The sequence below is a fragment of the Protopterus annectens genome, chromosome 14.part0, assembly GCF_019279795.1.
Source record: "Protopterus annectens isolate FY-2018-M chromosome 14.part0, PAN1.0, whole genome shotgun sequence".
NCBI lineage: Eukaryota > Metazoa > Chordata > Ceratodontiformes > Protopteridae > Protopterus > Protopterus annectens.
The window spans coordinates 656,725,227-656,745,194 of NC_056748.1; positions in this window are offsets into that span (position 1 = coordinate 656,725,227).

Sequence of the window (19,968 nt, forward strand, 5' to 3'; positions counted from 1 at the left end):
TTTAAAAACAATGTGTTAGAATTTTAGAACATGGTTGTTTTAAAATGTGTTTTACCATTGTAATAGTTTTATAATTGAATGAGTCAATTAATGAGATTCCGATGCATATATATATATATATATATATATATATATATATATATATATATATGGGGTTAGCAATTAGAACTTTTATTCAGTCTAAAGAAGTCATTATTAAGACAAAAGCGCTTACTGAATAAGTGCTGATATTTTGGTGAATAAAGGCTACATTGTTGAAGAGCCAGTGTGGATTAATGGATTGTTGTTCTGTTGCTGTTTTGCTGAGTACTCTGCTTTGCTTTTATTTATTTTTTTTTTAATTCTTATACCTTGTTATAGTCGATGTACTTCCACAATACCACATGACACTGCTGAACTATCTCAGAATGCTCAACAATAATTTTATGCCTCTCCTTCTAAACAGCATTGCTCACTCACTCACACACACACACACACACACACACACACACACACACACACACACACAGATCCACTTACAACTACTTCTGAAAGTATTTTTTGTTTATTTGATAAACTGGGTAAGTGGACTGATGCTTGCAGGTCATTCCCAGCCATGCTCGAGGATACAAAGGTAACAGTAAAGGTTACATGCAGAGAAAATTTAGAGTAGCCACTAAGCAGCATTTTTTAGAAGGGAAAAGGACATTAGAATGCTTTATGAAAACATGCATGAATGTAGGGAGTTTTGATACTGTTTCTCTTCTTTTAATCAAGTGGAATCACTTCCCTCCACTGAACACACACGCACACATCATGTTTTATTTTGAGATTATTTTATTCTAATCTGCAACAGCAAGTGTTGCTCTACTGTACAAGTCTTGATAAATGGAAGTTACCGCGCATCACTGTAGCTATACATATATATTTTTTCTTTTGTGCTTACTACTGTTTTCACACTGGCTGAGGTTCACTATTCTAGCATTATTTTTATAATGGCATTCATCAATAATCATTCTATCCCATATGAGCAAGAGATGCAAAAGAAAACACAGTGCCACTTCTCAGGCTTCCAGTTAAACCCAGACGTATTATCTTCCGAGATAATAACTAAAACAATACAAATAGTAGATAGTTAATCCATCCTAACTTTTCGAATGAACAGATTACTTTGACAGTATTATGCTGACCATTTGAGGCATACAAGTGGTGGTGTTGGATTTTTGTTTAATACTTGACTATCCAGTAGTGCATTGTATGACAGGAAATGTAGCCCAGTCCATTAACAAAACTTTTATCTACTTTAGAAGCAAGACTACATGTAAGAAATGGCATTTATTTGCTCTATTACCTTTGAGGCAAATGTTGCAGATTGCATATGGCAGGATGACCCTGTCATAGCCTAGTGTGCCCCCCTCGTAAAGATTGGGGCCCTATTGATCAAGTAAGTCTAATGACCTAAGGCCAGTCTTAACTGCATAAATACAAGCCCTCAAGTTCCATAAGTGGATTTTCTCTATGGGTTAATACAGTAAAGGCACAGCTATTTGATTTAAAGCATAATATGACATTTCAGCTAGTCCCACAGGGGAAGCAACTGTAGGGAAACGATGGTGGAAATTTTTGTGACAGACATAAATACACCCAAAATGGGTATATAAAGCATTGCCACAAGACGCCATGATCTTTGTAACACTTGTAGCAAGGACACTAATCTATAAAAATATGTTTAATGAGACATCTGCCAAACTAGTTGAGAAAATGGTAAATAAAATAAAAGGGACCATGTGTTCGTTTATTTGTTTTATGTGAGGAAAGGAAGGACATATTGCCAAGTACTGTACAGGGGAGAATAAAGTAAAAAATCTTATTGAAACAACCAAGTCAGGCTGGGGATGAACAGGCTATGGAATGCAAAAAAAACAATAAACTCATTGGTCAAAATCATATTCTCTTACTGTGCTATGGCAAACCTAATAAAAGGCTTAATGAGAGTGGATGGTCAAGAACTACAATGGATATTATATTCTGGCAGTATAATTACTTTAGTGAAGACATTGTACATTTGTAAAAAAAGAAGGCCAGCTCACCAAAGTCCATTGAAGTGGCATGTATCCATGGGGAATAAATGTTCCTGTTTACACAGGCGGAGGTGAAAAGTCAATTTGGAAAGCTCCTCCATCAGGTTAGTTGTGGTTCTTTATCTTGTCCATGATGTAATAATCAGGAAAAACATCCCGTTCTTTTATTTATTTAAGTTTGCTTACCGGGGTAGGCCACTGATCACTGTGGAACAATCTTAAGACCCTCTGGAAACAATGAAAAGATGGCAATACTAAAAAATCCAGTTTATCCACTGTAGAAGAGCAAAACTTAAGACAGATCATCATTTTGTTGGAGTAAGACAACCCCCACTAGCCTAGAGCAATATGAAAGCAGAAGATATACAAGAACTAAGGGCCCAAGGCAGACCAAAGTATGGATATGTCTATTTTAAAAGAGTAAATCCTGCCACTATACTAAAAAGACTCCCAGCAGAGATAGAGGACAAGCACCTAGAGAGAAGACAAGGTTCCTGGAGCCCAAAGCTGAAATAAAGCCACGGGATGAGACAAATGGCAATGTAGAATCACAACGAAAGAAAGACACTGGCTTAAGGTTATATAGTTACTAAAGAAAATCCTTTAGAGCACTTGAATGAGCTACCCTTCCTCAGTGAAGAGTAGGATATGGTACTCTCTGTGCCTCTGCCCCTGTAGGAAAGGAGGCAGTGCCCTCTACCACTAATGACATAGAAAGGGAAGAGGATCACAGATTGTCCAACCTGTAAATAAGTTAGCTAAAGGTCTGAATGAGGAACACGATGTTGAGCTGTGCCTGAGAGATGATGATGATAATAATAATAATAATATCCATTTGTTAACCAGGTAGTCCCCATTAGACACACAGTTACCCAGTAGCAATGCCTAATAAATTGGCTTGCTCAAGGACACACAATAAGCAAATGAGGACTGAAAGACTCAAACCCTGTACCAAAGAATTAACGCTCACAAACTTAACCTCTGCCAGACTAAATCTGACTAGACTTTCAAAATTAGTGGGAAGGAGTCGTGTTACTTATTTAAAAAAAATAGAATATCATGGTCTGTGGAGCAACTATAAAGAGCAAGAGGTGATTGTATGCCTGCTGTCGATTCCCGAGCATTGAAAATACTTCATAATCATGTACTGGAGGGATCATGTAGGTATAGATAAAACTAAAGCAAGGATACTACCCAGTTTTTTTTTTGATCAGGTGTCCTAAGAGAAATGAAAAACTATTGTGCCTGGTGTCCTAAATGTTAATGTACAGCCTCTGACCTGGCTTTAGAAATCAATTCCAATGAGGTGCTATTTGAAAGAATTACTATGGATATTGTGGAACAATTAGCTAAGTTTAGTAGAAGATAGCAGTATATACTATTGGTACTGGATAATGCTACATGGTTTCCCCAAACCATTCCATTTACAAAAGGCTAATACTAGAACAATTTCTAAGGATTTAATATTGCTCTTTTCCAAGGGAGGAATACTGAAGGAGATACTAATACTTCAAAGTCACATGATACCTTTGCCACAGTTAAAACAGCACAGGGCTTTAGTTTACTATTCTACAAATGGGATGGTTGATATATTGGTTTAATAGGATCCCGATATCTATGTTGAGAAAGGTTACTGAAAAAGATGGGAAGGACTGGAACCAAGTGTCACCCTATTTTATGTTTCGAACCCAAGAATTACCCGAAGACTATAAAAGATTTAACCCCTTTGAATTACTATATGGTAAATGGCCCAGAGGTATAGAGAGACATGAGAAGAGGAAAAAAACACAATTTAAGAGTGTTGTTGGGCATTATAACAATTTACAGGAAATGTTAAATTAGTGATGCATATTGCACAGGAGCACATGGAGAGAGATAAAGTGAGCCAACAAGAGGCTTCTGACAAAAATGCCTAGAATGGGGAGTTCCAAGATGGAGACTAAGATTTAGTTCTGGTCCTTACATATAAAAACAAATTCTTGGCAAAATGGCAAAGATCCTATAAGGAACAGGTCAATTAGGGAAACTATAAGGTAAGACAAACAGGAGTAGATGTACTGAGCAGATCTGTCATATAAAATACCTTAAAACCCTAGACGGAGATGCAAGTTAGTGTAGTAAACATTGCAACTAAGGTGAGGGACAGAGCAATATCCATGCACAAGGTGGTTATGGATCAGATCCTTCTGTGGCTTTGGAAACAGTTTATTCAAGAGTTCCTTCTTAGGAACAAAGATATATTTTCAGAGTTGTCTAGCAGGACAAATGTTATTAAAAATCACAGAGAAGCAGTTCCAGAGGAGAAAATTAATCTAAGACCCTAGAGGGTACTCAAAGCCCAATAACAAGTGGAAATAAGAAAAACGTTTAAGTTGGGTGTGACTAAAGAGTCCACTAGTGATTGGGACAGTCTACTTCTGTTAGTTCCAAAACCAAATGACACGATCTGATTTTGTAATGAAGTCAGAGAACTTAACATCTCCAAGTGTGATGGCAACCCTATGTACAGGGTGGATGAGATGGTGGAAAAACTAAAGAAAACTAGATCTGTAAATATCCTGAATTAAGGGGTTACTTGTACTTTCCCTTAACTGAGGGGCCTAAGGTGAAGATTGTACTTTCTTTCTAGCACAAGAACTATTTCAGCATACTGTCCATCCATTTTGTCTCTATGGGGGCTCCAGCCATGTTCCAGAGATTAATGGATCATGTCTTCAAGTTCCATCAGTCCTATGATGCAGTCTTCAAGCTCCATCAGTCCTATGATGCAGTCTATCTGAATGACAATGACATTCATTTGGAAGCTTAGGATTATCACTTCCCCAAAGTGTATGTAATTATAAATTCGATAAGGCAGGCTGTTAATGCTCCAAATGCAAGGTAGGGATGATGGAGGTAAAGCACCTTGGGTACATGATTGAGAGGGTTAATAAATCTCCCAAACAGAAAAGAAAAGATAGAAGCAGAAAAGGCATGTCCTCTTCCCAAAATGAGACAGAGAATAGCTTTCTTGGGTCTTGTTGGACAGTATCAAAATGCATCCCCCAGATTGCCTCTAGCGACTTCCCCTTTCGAAGTCTGACTAAGGAGAAGCTACCTGAATGGATCAGGTAGACATCAAAAGCTGAAGAGGCTTTCCAGAGCTTAAACAGATCCTTTGTGCTGTGTATGCTCTGGTGTCCCCTGACTTCTCCAAGTCATTTGTAGTACAAAGATACCAATGTGCTGAGGGCAGTTTTGACCCAGAAGTTGTTTAATGAGGAACATCTGATCAGTTTTCTCAGCAAGAACCTAAGTAAAGCAGATACCAGATACTCAACAAAACAGATGAAATACCTGCTCATTAAATGGGTTTTAGGCTGTCTCTGGCATTATTTGCTAAACTGGGAATTCACCCCAGTTAAGGATCACTCACCTAAAATGTTTTAACCAGCAAAAGGATGGGAATGTGAAGGTCTGCATGTGGGCCATAGAAATACAGCTGTTATGTTTTAGGATCCAAAAGCATCCTGATGAACACCACCACAATAAAAATGGTCTGTCTAAGGCTCTCACAGACTTTCCAGACAGCTTGAAGTTTTTCTGTAACATGGTGTGGCTGTTTCGCAGGTTGAATATCTAACAGATTTAGGCAGAAAGAATGACACTTCAGAGAGCCACAGCCTGAAAAAGGTTTATGGAGCTGTATCTGGAAAATGTAAATAGATTAATATGCAGGAGAGCATATACAAACAAAGACGTAGGGACTCATCCATGTAAGCCAATATAACAGAGAGGTAGGTAATGGGAATCAGCTTGGTACTTTGCCTTTTTAAACCACTTGGCATGGCAGATGTCATATGAGATGAGGAATCCAGAGGACTCTAGATATGTTTCATGAAAGGACATACAGACAGACTGATAACAGTCAGCACTGAGGCAAATGTAATGAGGATGAGATGAAGGTTCTGAATTTTTGCAATTTCTTAGCTACTTCAATAGTTTAAGGCTAAAATAGCTGAAATGGTAATATGGAGGGTGTAGGTTAAATTCCTAGCTAAAGCACATACATGAGTGCTCTGCTCCTAAACTTTGACCAGACAGGGCCTCGGCTTGAAAAAAAAAAGCTTTTTTTGAATCTTAATTCAAGGAATTTATTGATCATGTTCTCCTTTTCACCTCTTTGCCTGTAGAATGTGTGTGTGCATGCATATATATATATATATATATATATATATATATATATATGTCTCCTTTATATGGTCAACATTCCAAAATGTCGAAGATCATATGGCCGAGACCATATGATCAACATTTGAAATGTCGAACATGTAAAAAAAAAAAAAAAACAACAAACACTTACCTTAACACTGCTAGCAGGGGGACAAGCCCCCCTGCACGCCCCATGGGCTCCACCCCCACACCCCCAGTAATTTAAATATACCAACTCCAAGATCGCACTACAGTGCAGAAGATGGAAATCTTTCCATTCCGCACTGTACGAAAATGCTGGCTCCACATGGTCGGCATTTCAAATGTCGATCATATGGTCTCGGCCATATGGTCTTCAACATTTTGGAATGTCGACCATGTATAGGGGAGATATATATATATATATATATATACACACACACACATGCACAAAAACACACACATATATATTTAGGGTCACAGAGAGAAAAAGAGTCATGCCTTGAGCCTCCCACAAGCTACACATTAGGGAATTCCACTCAAATTACATGTATTTATCACCTTTTATGATATTGTTTTACTGCAGAAGGTTTATGCATTGTAAATCTTTGATGTTCACAGAACACACAAAGGATGAATTTATAAATGTAGTCATGCCTTTATTGAAATAAACTTGTCACAATAATGTACAACTTTGATAATTAGTTGACATTGTAGAGTTTTTCTACCTTGGGCTCCGCTCAAGATGGGTTCTTACCCAGTCGGACTTTCCCGGTAAACAAATGTCAAATAAAATAAATAAATATATATCTATATATCTACATACACACACACACACACACACATTTGTGTGCGTCTACATATATCTATTTAGCTATCTATATCTATCTATATATGTAGAAATATATGTTTGTATATGTATATCTCTATCTCTAGCTATATATATATATATATATATATATATATATATAGAGAGAGAGAGAGAGAGAGATATGTATATACCTTTTTTATTTACAATGTTAAGTGTAAGCAAAAGCCAAAGTGCAGGGAAGTTAGGGGTGATGCTGAGAAACAGAGTATATATATATATATATATATATATATATATATATATATATATATATATATATATATATATATATATATATATTAGACAAGAAGATGTAAACATGTGAATGCTGGAAGTTCAGCCCCTTATTAGTATGATGGGTTTATATCACAACATCGAAACCCCATAATTTTGAATCACATTACATCGAATTGAATACATCAAAATGGAAAACATCGCAACTTCAAAAATCAGCAACATGTGGAGTGTATGTTAAAAACAAATTGCTCCATGCAGAGGGCAAGGCCCCCTGAACCCCCACGCCCCTGCCACTTAAATATACCACTTTGGAGATCACACTTTAGTGCACTACTGTGCGGACATGGAAGATTTCCATTTCCTGCACTGTGGTGCAATCTCGGAGTTGATATATTTAAGTAGCGGGGGTTGTGGGGAGTGCAGGGGGGGGGCTTGCCCCCCTGCCTACACCCTTAATGTGTTATATCCCCATTGAAAACTGCCATTGATATCCTTTCGATATTTTGGTGGTTTGATGTACCCAGTTCGATGTAACGTGATTCGAAATTATGACGATTCGATGTTCTGATATAAACTCTAGTATGATGGCATAGTTACTATCTGCAAGTATTTTCAGTGTCTGTCCTCATGTGCTCACTCACACAACTGTTTTCATGCATCCTCATCTGTCCACAGCTGCAGTCAGTTGTACACAGATGTGCGTGAAATTGTCCAGTTAGATACTGTTGTGCCACAGACATGTGAAACTCCATTTGCAATTATTGACACATCTGAAACACTGAGGAGTTATATCATTACAAAACTGTATTTTTGTATAGTCATTAAAATAGCATACTATGCAATGCTCACTTCTGACAGCTTTTTGAAAGAATAAGAATAATTTACTAGGACTAAAGTATTCACAAGATCAATGAAAGCACACCATTGCCAACAGCATCTCTGACTGATCTCATTTTGTTGTCTTTTTTCTTTACCTTTTTTGTGCTTATCTTTTCTTTTTTAGCATTTACATTGCAATATTTATAGATGTTGCTGAATAAAATTAAGTATTTCTTGTTTCTAGTAAATCAAATCAAAGGGAATGAAATAGCTAATGTTTTCTTAACATGAACAGATTTTTTTCTTCTACTTCTAATTTTGTGTATTTACTAATCTTACTTGATTAGTGTCTTATTGAAAAACCTCAGGATCACATCCAAATAAACAGGCTTTCCCAAATGAAGCTACCCGTTTAGGAATTGCTAATTAACTTAATTACTGCGTGCATGCATTGTTCTAGTGACACATGTTTTGAAGGACACATGTTTGTGACTGGCACAGTATGTACAACACTGCCCGTTGAGTATGAGATGACGAACAGCTCAAATTACACTGCAAGAAACACTGTCTCTTGTTACAAGCACTCAAGGCACAGACATCATGAAACAAGATACATGTATTAAATATAGACATTACATATAACTGGGAACACAACAATCAGAAAAGGAACAGTCATATTCCAGCCACAAGATAAATAAATACAATTTTATCAGCACAACTAAAAAAAATAATGCTGTCAGTGAATCAAACCTGACATGCAATCACCTTAGGTACAATAAAGGAAATGTTTAACTCAGTAAGGAAAGAAAGCTAAAAATGAAGTCAAAGGACTGGTACAGGTGAGCATTGTAAATAAATCTATTTTGATAAGAGCTATCAGAGGACAGTCTACAGGAGTGGGTTGGAAATCCCAGAGCACTGTTTAGACAGAAAAAAAATATTGACATATCCTCTGGTAGTAACATGGGAAGTGCCCAGAAAAACACAATATAAACAAATAAAGGGCAATTTAACTGTTTGATCCTGGCTAGAAGGGAGAGAGAGTATGAACTATTTACCTAGCGGTGTCATGATTCTGAGCCATCTAATGGCACAGAAGAGATTCTGTCTTCTAACATAAAGGTTAGAGAGGGAAGCCAACCTATCCCTCTCCAAGTAACATTCACAGGAAATCAGTTACAGAAAATACTTTCTTGATTTCCTCAGGGCCAAATCTTGTACTTTCTATAGAGCCCGATTGATTTTACTGCTTACTCAGTGTTCTAAATTCAGGAATGTTGTGTTGTGATGTTTTAGAGCTGCCAGTGCAAGATGCTGTAATTAGTTACTCTGACATTCTGGTTCAGATAACATTCAGGTATGAGGTGTGGAATCAGACAGAAATTAAAACTGCTGCTGCAGACTGCTTTGTTGACCTTTGCTGCTTTTTAGACAGTAACTCTTCTTTTTTCACAAAATCATTAAGTAATTCCATTTAAAATGTTAGCTGTTTTTCTAGCAAAATACTGTTTAATTATTTTTGCTTGACTGTATTTTTATTCCAGTCTTTGGCCTTTATCCTTTTCATTATTATTGTAATTTGCCATATAAAGCTTTGCCATTGGATCCCTGCCTTCCACACACAAATGCACACATGAGTATACATGCATGTGCGCACACACACACACAGGCCGCAGGGCTGGAGTAATAGTCTATGTTGATAGCACCCAGAAAGATAATGTCTGTATTGACATTTGATGTGTTTGATGCAAGGCATTGAAAGGCTTCATCATTTATGGATTCATCTAGCCCAGGAAAAATGTAAAGGCAAGCAATATAAAGAATTTTCTGCATTGCTAATACTATTGGACCAAAGATGGATACCCTTCTACCACACAAGAATAAGTGAATTAGCCAGATAGCAGATGACCTAGCGAAAAGATGACTGCAGTATTTTCTCTTCCCTTAGGGCATCTGTCTTCTTAAATATGACCAACCCAGATGACAAGAATTCAGAGTATTTGTCACCAGGCTTTAAATTAAGTGTCGACACAAAGATGAGGCCAGTATGGTTTGATCCAGCTGTGTGTGTTATTATTCCTAATACTGCTTAAATTCACATGAGCTATTTTCAGACTGTTTGCACATGGCTACTCCATAACTGACAAATCAAAAGAATTTACTATTGCCCTTGGGTTTGTGTGGGTATCTCCAGCTAAAAGGAAGGAAACATGACAGTGTAAACTGACACTATGGAATACAATGTATTTACATTTTTTTTATAATAGTGTGTTCATTTTACACCCTGAAAATTAAACTGCACTTTCAGATTGCTTGATGACACATGTACTAGTACATAAGAATAAGTTACAGGGGCAGTCTCAGAACAGTGATAATACAATGGTCTGTCATACGGGTAATGGAACCATAGTGAATGTGTATTGCTACAAAAGAGAGAAGCATAAGGAGCACACACGTAATGATAGGATTTTTGTTAGGATGTAGAACTGCCTTGAACTATTTTCCATGGCTATCTGCCTGAAGATGCTGCTCTACTAAGCACTGGTGGGTGGTAGCACTCTGATGATATAATTTAAAAATGTTCAGGGTGGATGGGACAGGTGGATTCTTAAACACTAAGTCATTCAAGCAGGTGGTCCCCCAAATTTTTCTAAGTCACCACTAGGACCTACAGAACACATGCATCATGGAAGAAAGATGGCCAAAGGTAATCCAGCTTGTAAAAGAAGAGAAGAGGGAATGTGTGACAATATCCTGAATCCCATGGGGTGTAGGAATTACCAGTGAGCAAAGATGTTACGTGGGTAACGTCTTGACTCACTGGTAAGATGTTACATGGGTAAACAGTTTTGCCGATTAGCTAGCCTTCGTATAACAAGGCATGTGTAGTGCTTGAAGGAACTTACTGTTATTAGTGCAGACAGGTGTCATGACCTTCTTGGCAATAATCCTCCTAGCACTGTTCATGACTCTGAAATGATCAAAGACATGCATATTAGCGGCCCATTATGCAAATTCCACTTTTTAAGGAAAATCTCGTGTCTTTTTTTGTGACTGAAAGGGATATACTATAGCAAAATGGAAAGTTGTATATATGGCTGAAGTATATCTTAACAAAACAAGCAGTGTGGAATTAAAGCTACATTTCCGTGAAAAAAAGCACTACTGGACCTTGGTTGTGCATATATGTTTTCTCAGGGCACACAGACTTTGGAATACACATTCATGTAATAGGCTCATAAATTAGTACTAGGCTAACTACCCTTTCAAGCCATTTTAAGCCTAGCCAATTATCCCTTGTGAGACTCAAACCCTGCAACTTGTGTTTGCAAGGCAAACACCTAAACCATTAGGCCACTCTCCCAACTCCAATATTATGGAAGTTAGGGGGCAGATTCTCTGCATATTGGAAACAGGGGTTCTGTTTGTCATACCTAATTGTGTAGCACATTCTTTTTTCTTAATTTTTAATTGTCATTCGCCAACAGTGATCATGCCATTGTGCGAGTTACAGTGTGGGGAAAGGGTAAGAATATGAAGACAATGGTGTGGGATTTTAGAAGACAGGATTATGCACTGCTTGGTGGGTGGGGCTTCAAGAGTTAATATAATGGAAGTTAATGGAATGGGCCAGGGATAGACAAGGCTGTGAGTTAGAGTCAAAAAGGTAAAAAGAAAACAAGGTTAATGTTACATATGAATGTGTGACTAGCAGAGTAAAAAATAGGGCTTATAAGAGTGTGAAAGCCAGGGTAGAGCTGGATGTGGAGGAGGTTTGGTAGAAGAAAGGCAATCAGACCACCTATCAAATGAATCATTTACTAGCATAGCCAATAAATTTAACAATTATGACAACAGTACTGCAAAAACTCTAACAATACTACCAGTCCCTGTCTTACCATACCATTACCCAGACACAACACCTCCATCATTCTTCTATATAAAACAAGTACCAGATAGCACAGTAAAAAAGCTCCTACCCAAACGTAAACCTACAATATTAGGTGCTGATGGACTCCACTAATTATACCTATCGCTAACAAATGAGGTTTAATGTACTCCATTTCCATTCTCATTAACAGGTGTCTCAGAGAATCTTATGTCCCCTCATCATGGAAACAGTCAACCATTCTACCTCTAGAGAAAGGCAGCAGTTCCCACAAACTATCTGACTATAGACTACTAACTATCCTACCCCAAGATCCTTGAAGGATGCATTCACACCTGATTTCTCATTTTTTTACTGGAAAACAACTTGCTCTCTCATACACAATATGGGTTCCACCCTTATCATAGCATCAACACTGCTCTTTTTAAACACCATCTGCCACATAGGAAATGAAAATAAACTTGATTTCCTTTACTTTCTTAGATCTATCAAAAGCTATCATCACAGTACTCCCATCTCAATCTTCTTCATATCATGCCCACTCTAGGTGTCTCTGACCCCACAACCAAATGGTTCAGCGGGTATCTGAACAATAAAACCCAGTGGTATGACAGACAGAACCCCTATTTCCAATATGCAGACAATCTGCCCCCCACTTCCTTAACATGAATGGTATTCCTTCTATTTACCAGTCACAATCAGAGTCCCACAAGGCTTAATCCTTGTTTTTTTACTATCCAATCTATCCATAAGAAGCCTGCATTTATCCTTACACCCCTCTAATCTTATTCAGTACAGATATGACTCCAATCTTATATGCTCAACCATAACTATAACCGGACTCTAGCTCCTCAGTTAGCAATCCTTTACAAATATAGAGCAATTTTTGCTAACTCTCAACTATTACCGAATCCCCGCCAAAAACAAACTAATGTTATTTACCACAAAACCTTAAATGAAAATAACAAGCATCTACAATCACCTTCTATAAACTATCAGCATAGATGTGGTTCCCAACACAAAGCTACTGAGTGTCATTATTGATGAAAAACCATAAATTTGATGTCCATATTTTTTTATTTTTGTTTTCTCCTTTTATATTTTGTATATAATTAACCTGTCTCTCTTGACCTTAGCCTTTCAATTTATCTATGTTTTATAACTGCATATTGTATAGTATAAGCATTCTTGCACTACAAGTTTTTTTTATCCTCACAGAATACTATGTTTTAACCTGTAATATCTTTTTTATAATTAATGCTGCTATTTAGTCATCTTTTTCCTTTATTTTTGTGTTGAACCTGAAATCTGCTTGTTTAATATGAATATTTTTATTTAGTCTTATTTTGTATATTGATTATTAAGTTTTTCTTTTATCTGTATTGGAGCTTATCTCCCCGGGCCTCTACTGAAAATGGACATGTATCCAGTTAGACTAGCCCGGTCAACAAATGTAAAATAAATAATAAATATCCAACATACCATCAAAAACAAAACAAATTAGAAAATGATCACCTTATACAAAGCTAGCCACTTCCACTCTGTTCAAGCACTCAGAATTTCAACTACTGCATATCTCCTACCTACAGTAATTTATGCATCACCATAGCTCTCAATCTCTTAGCAGAAGAAATTTGGACAAAGTCAAAAATACTGGGGGGACAAATTTTAAATATTGCTCTTATAAACATAGAAAGATGCTATAATAAAAGATTTTGGGATCACATTGTATTTTTCTGAAGGATATAATGTCAAACTCAAATGACTGTCTTTATTTAGTGCCTTCACTTCTTGTTGACTTGCTAGAAAATGACAAATTTTATAAGGAACAGACCAAAAATATGAGGCAAAATGCTGGACTTTCTGCAAAAATCTGGACAGTTCAGAGGTATGTGCATCACCCATTTTATTACACCTCCACGCCTCATAATTAGACAAATTGAAACGATTTTGTAATAAAACTGATACATTTGAAGCACATCTCCCTAACAAACCCATAATTGCATTGTTCTCCAAAACCTCTCATGGATAGAACTTCCCAGTCAACTTAAATTCTCTCATCTAACATTTACCCATAAAATACTTTATCAATCAAAACCATATCCAGTCACACAGTCTGTAATGCTTCCCATCTTCGCTCTTTAGATAAGAAACTGCACAAATTATTCCCTCTCCAAAAACAACAATCTTTTATGGAGATGCACTATATTCCAACGTGTAAACTCCAGAATGCCCTACCTCCCAATATCAGGCCAATTGAATATTACATGGTATTTCTCAGCATTTGCACTACTAATTGTATAAATCTGACAACATTCACTCATAGTTGTACTTTATAAAATTGCGTTATTGCTTTTCAGTAAGACCTCAGTATTATCTTCTAATTGGATCTATTTGTATGTAGTAGTATTTTGCCATGTAAACTATTTTTGTTGACATACTTATGATGAAAATGCACGTTTGAATTATGTAAAGCTGAACATGTATTGTCATGCTTCTGATATCTAATGCACATTTAGAATGTCTTTGAAGCAGAGTTCTTCTTCTAGGCCTCTGCTGAAAATTGGACCCTTTGCGAGGGCAGTGCAGTCAAATGGGGAGACTGATTAGCAGATGGAATCAGAAAGGAATACGTGGAACTTTTTCACTACATAGCAGAAAGAGAAAAGAAATGGATAGAACTGACCAGATTGAGCAAAGAGGGAATGGAGATTACAGAAGACTGCAAAAAAACTAGAGATTTTAAATGACTATTTTTTTTCAACTTTTTGTAAATGCCTATACACTTAGGCTGTAATTAGTTCCTTGCAATGTATAATGCTAGGCTATACCATATACTCTGTATTGTATAAATTTTGTTTTATATACTGGATATTTACAACACTACAATTATAAGCGGTAGTGCATGATTTCTGTGATTTTTCACTCATTTTTCATTGTATATTTTGTGACTGACTGCATACATGAACAGTATATATTTTATATACTGGATATGAAAACTTGTGCTAAGTGGGATAGTCTGTCACCATCAACAAAATTGTTAGCTTCAGATTTTTTTTCTTTTCAAGAACATGTGAGTACATGTATGGCTAATCTTGATGGTGGATAGTAGGCACATTATTTTTATGCAATACTTGTCTCTTGTAAGTGTGATTCTTAGCTGCACAGCTTGTAAAAAGTAGGTGTGTGATTATTTTTGCTTCCTGTTTAGGGCTATGATTACTTCCCCTTTCTATTCTGACTCAACCACACCATGTCTGTCTCACCTGTCCCCCTCCCCAAAACCATCTGTGTTGGTGACAGATCTGCAGGCCAATCTTGCAAGGAAGTCTAGTCAGGAGAACTTTGTACATCATTATTTATAATGCTGCCTTTTACAGCTTATACATTTTTGTTATACACTTAGCTGGTGCACCAATGCATTGCTTGTCAATATTCATTAGTGTACATAAGCAGACTGACTCCCACTGACATGGATGGTGTGGGTCCTCTTCGATACCCACCTCTCTCTGCCATGCCACTCCATACCCTCTCCACCCTTCTCTATTTGCATATGTTACCATGCCCCTATCTCCTTCTACTTCCTTTTTAAAGGATCCTTCAACATTTTAGGTTGTTTCCTTTCCAGTACTACTGCATTAACCAGTTAAGTTTAATTTCAAAAGAATGCATTTGCTGCCAATTTGAAATGACAATGACTTTTATACGACTATAAAATGTTGCTGTATGTGTCTAGCAAATATAAGAGTTAAGTATAACAATAATTAGTATATTAAATCTTAAATATCCTACATTAACTATATTGGTCTAAATATCTAGTTTTACTAAAAGACTATACCAGTACCAACTATATCACCATGCTCCGGTACTTCAGCACATTGGAAAAAAATTCCCAAATCCTAACTTTGGTATATTCTTCCTAACTTGTTTTTTTCTGTAAATCATGCTTTGTTAATATGCCGTCAGCTTCACAAAGTCTGACAGCTGGCACGGAGCATAAAGCTGTGAGCCGTAGTCCATGTGGTACTGGGCATGATTCTCATAGTTCTTGTTTCTCTGTTGTGTGACCATGAAAAAAATCACTTAACCAGGCAATACTTAGGATTGCTAGGAATTTGGACTAGGGTCCTCAGTAGTGCCCTGGACTGCAAGCCTAGTAACTACTTATGAACCAAATATACATGCAAAATCCAACTCTAGTCACACCTTCCCTTCAAAACTATTTCTCATTAAACTCAACCCCCCACAATGGTATAACAAATATAAGCAATATGTTCTACCACTCTCTTTAAAATCCTGTTTTATAATGTTAAAACTAGTAAAGCAGTTTCTTAGCAGAACCATATTACTAGAGCTGATTAGTCTTATGTCAGAAGGCATTTATACTGTTGATTCGCATATCAACTGGCATTTAGCTAAATCCAAGTCCACTTACCCAGTCATTTGACCCTGTGCATCTCTCCTTCGGATAGCTAATCCCTGAGAGACTCAATAAAAAGTGGGTGCACTTTGAAGCTTGGTTAACTCTTCATGAATCTAAAATAGCTGTAATTTCAGAATCCTGTCTAAAAAATGATTACAGATTTTCAAAGCAGATTGACAATGCTTCCTTTAACAATAAGAGGCCAGGCATCAGGCAGACTGGTGAATTAGTAACACTAGTTAAATACAACTACCATCTTTCACTCACTTTCCAGTCATAACTGATTATTGGAGAGACCCTTATTCAAATGAATTGTTGTGACTATTCCAACCTTAATATTGCCACTGTGCACCTCTGCTTCCCTCAACTTTTTATAGGTTTATAGATAAGTACTAGGGTAGCTGCCCTTGCAGGTCATTTTACTCCTAACCAATCTACCTTTTTGTGCTTGAAATAACTTATCCCATTTTGTTATAGATTGGTCTTACCCATCTCATGGTTGATAATTATGCATTACCCCTAATGAGAATAACTGGGATCATACCATAGATAATTTAAGGGGATGCATCATTTAGGAACTGCCTCTGTCCATTAGTAGTACAAGGATCAGTCCTGGGATAAATTTTCGTGTTTCACATCCATAGATTTAAACTGTGCTTGAATATGGACAGGTCTGAACTATGTTTTATGTGGATGAAGAGTCTGTTCCACTGTAGCAGTATCTTCTGTGAGATCTACCTCTCCCTTCAAACTGCTCTGTTGATGCTGCAGAAGAGGTTTAGATCCCTAGAACAAGTTTTCTACTGCCATTTGACTTACTGATGTGCAGTAAATCCTTCACTAATGAGATGGAGGATGCCTTGTATGCCAGACATAGGTCACTTCTTAGCAGTCTGTAGGACACTGAGTATACTGACAAGACTAAGTCGGTGCATGTAGAACATGTTCTTTAGGCACTGTATCTTTTTACTAAAGCACATCTGTGGGTGTTTCATTTGCTGCATGTGTCTGTACAGATACATGCCAATGGAAGCATTATATTCAATGACTGCCCTAATGACGACTGAGTAAAGGGAGGCAATGACATCCCTGGATCAAGACACAATCCCTTTTTTAGAAGCTTTGCAATATAGAAGGAATTTCTTACAAAACTATGCACGTTGGTTAAAAGTTAGGTCACTGTCCACATAAGCTCCCAAATCCTAAACTGGGTAGATAATGTGATAGTTCCCTGGGGTAGATGATTTCCCAAAGGATACAACAATGCATTTTTTTTACATTTAGTTTCAGTTCATGATTTTGGCATCAGTTATTTGTCTGACAAAAACAATGATGCAGATCACCATGCTGTAAAATATATAACAGAAACATTAATGTATAAATAAACAAATAAAATAATAAACTGATGAAACACTGAATAAATTAAAAAAATCAGATAAGTGCTTTCAGGAACATCCTTTCTTCAGATCCATCCAGTCAAACTCCATCTATACAATATAAAAAACAGTCAGCCAATAAAAATTAAAATACAGGCCCTATGCCCCTTCAAAATCGGCTTAATAGGAACGACTCCATTCAACCCAGGGGAATTTGTCAGCTTGCAAATCAGCTATCCAGTGAGATTCAGTCACTTCTGATCTATTCATCAAGTCCCCGCCTCTCTTATCCTCCTCCTGAATCTGCAGTACCATAAATGAAAACCCATGATCTTTATATTTTTTAATATGTTGGGCTAATACATTATGCTGTGAAGACAATCTTATATCACTCATATGTATGCGATCCTTGAGCAATCTATTCATTTTGCACATATAGAAAGATGAATATTTTTTATACTTCGCAAGGTATACCACATTTCTAGTGAGGCAATCAGTATGTAAATAAGGGTGATATGTCTTATTCATGATTGGATGTTTGAACAGTTTCTCAGCGCTGATAGGTTTACAGGGTTTACAATGCCCACAAGGATATGTGGTGATCCTCTTTGATATACTGGCTCGTCTTACAGGGAACACATCCTTACACAATTGTCTTTTCAAATTCATTTAGTTTTTAAAAACAAATGAAGGTACATGACCTACAATCTCTGGTACTTCCTTATTATAAAGAGACAAACATATAAACTATCCAAAACAACGAATAGCCCAAGCCAAGCAGCAGGATATGCCCCTCTCTATGTATGGTAACAGAAGACAAGTCCAGTGAATCCAAACAAGAATTTATTGAATAAAATAACGATAAGCGCTTTCATCCTGAAATCTTCAGAACTTCATCAGATGATTAATTACACAATTCAATGAAATTTATAGTGGAAGTTAAGAAATTTCATATCAATTAATGCAAATATAACAAATGACACACCCACTTAAAGAAAAACACTTAAACCAGTATTTCTACATATAAAAATCACACTAAAAGCATCTAAAATAACTGTAGACATCATAAAAAATGTAAATGTACAGTTATGTATATAAAACACACATACATTATCTTTCTATAGCCTTCAATTTTAAAAGGGAACTTACTGAAATATGTTAGTTTAAACCTGGCCAGCTAGATGCATCAAGTCGCAGCTGCCAGTATAGTTCCCTCTTCTCTAATAGTAAAGACCAATCACCACCACTGAGTTCTGTTCTATCATCATCAATTACCATAAAATTAAAAGAATGCCCTTCATTTTCCAAAATATGTTTACTGAGGGCATTAGTTTCCTTTTTCAATTTTATATCATGTAGATGTTCATAAATTCGTTTTTTTAACTTATGGTCAGTTTTACCTATATAGAAACAGCAACAGCAATTACATACAGCACAATATATAATCCTTTCAGAGGCATAATTTTATCTCTGGTGAATCCTGACCTCAATGATGTTAATGTAAAACACGTTGCCTTCCTTTATAAATTTACAATAACTACACATTGCACACTTGTTCATATAACCATCCTTTCTCTTTAGAACATACTTCATTTCAAAAACGTTTTTTAAGATTTCTACCCTTTTTAAATACCATAATAGGGTTTGTTCCTATACATGGTCTAATAGCTTTTTCATGGTTCAAAATAGACCAATTATTTTCTAAAATATTCTTTAATTTATAACTATCACTAGTAAACATAGCAATGAAAGAGGTCTTGTAGTCCCTATTCTCTTCTCCATTATTATTAAATATAATACTAGGGGTGACCATATCTATTGTATGGTTGGTTAAAAGGGGACGATAGAAGCCTCTTTCACTTTTGTTAACTATTTCTAGAAGAATGTCCATAATAAATTTAAAAGGGTAACCGCTTCTTAAAAACATAAGCTTCAGATTGTCTCATTCACTAAAAAAATCTTCCATATTGCAAACCATGTGGGTGGCAGGTACAAATTGTCCTTTGACAATGGCTTTATGTTTGAGGATGGGTACTAGAAAAATGAAGCAAAGAGTTGGAATACGTTTCCTTTCTGTAAATTTTCGATACAAACATATTATTCTGATAATCCTTAATTAGAAGAACATCCAAAAAAGAATCTGT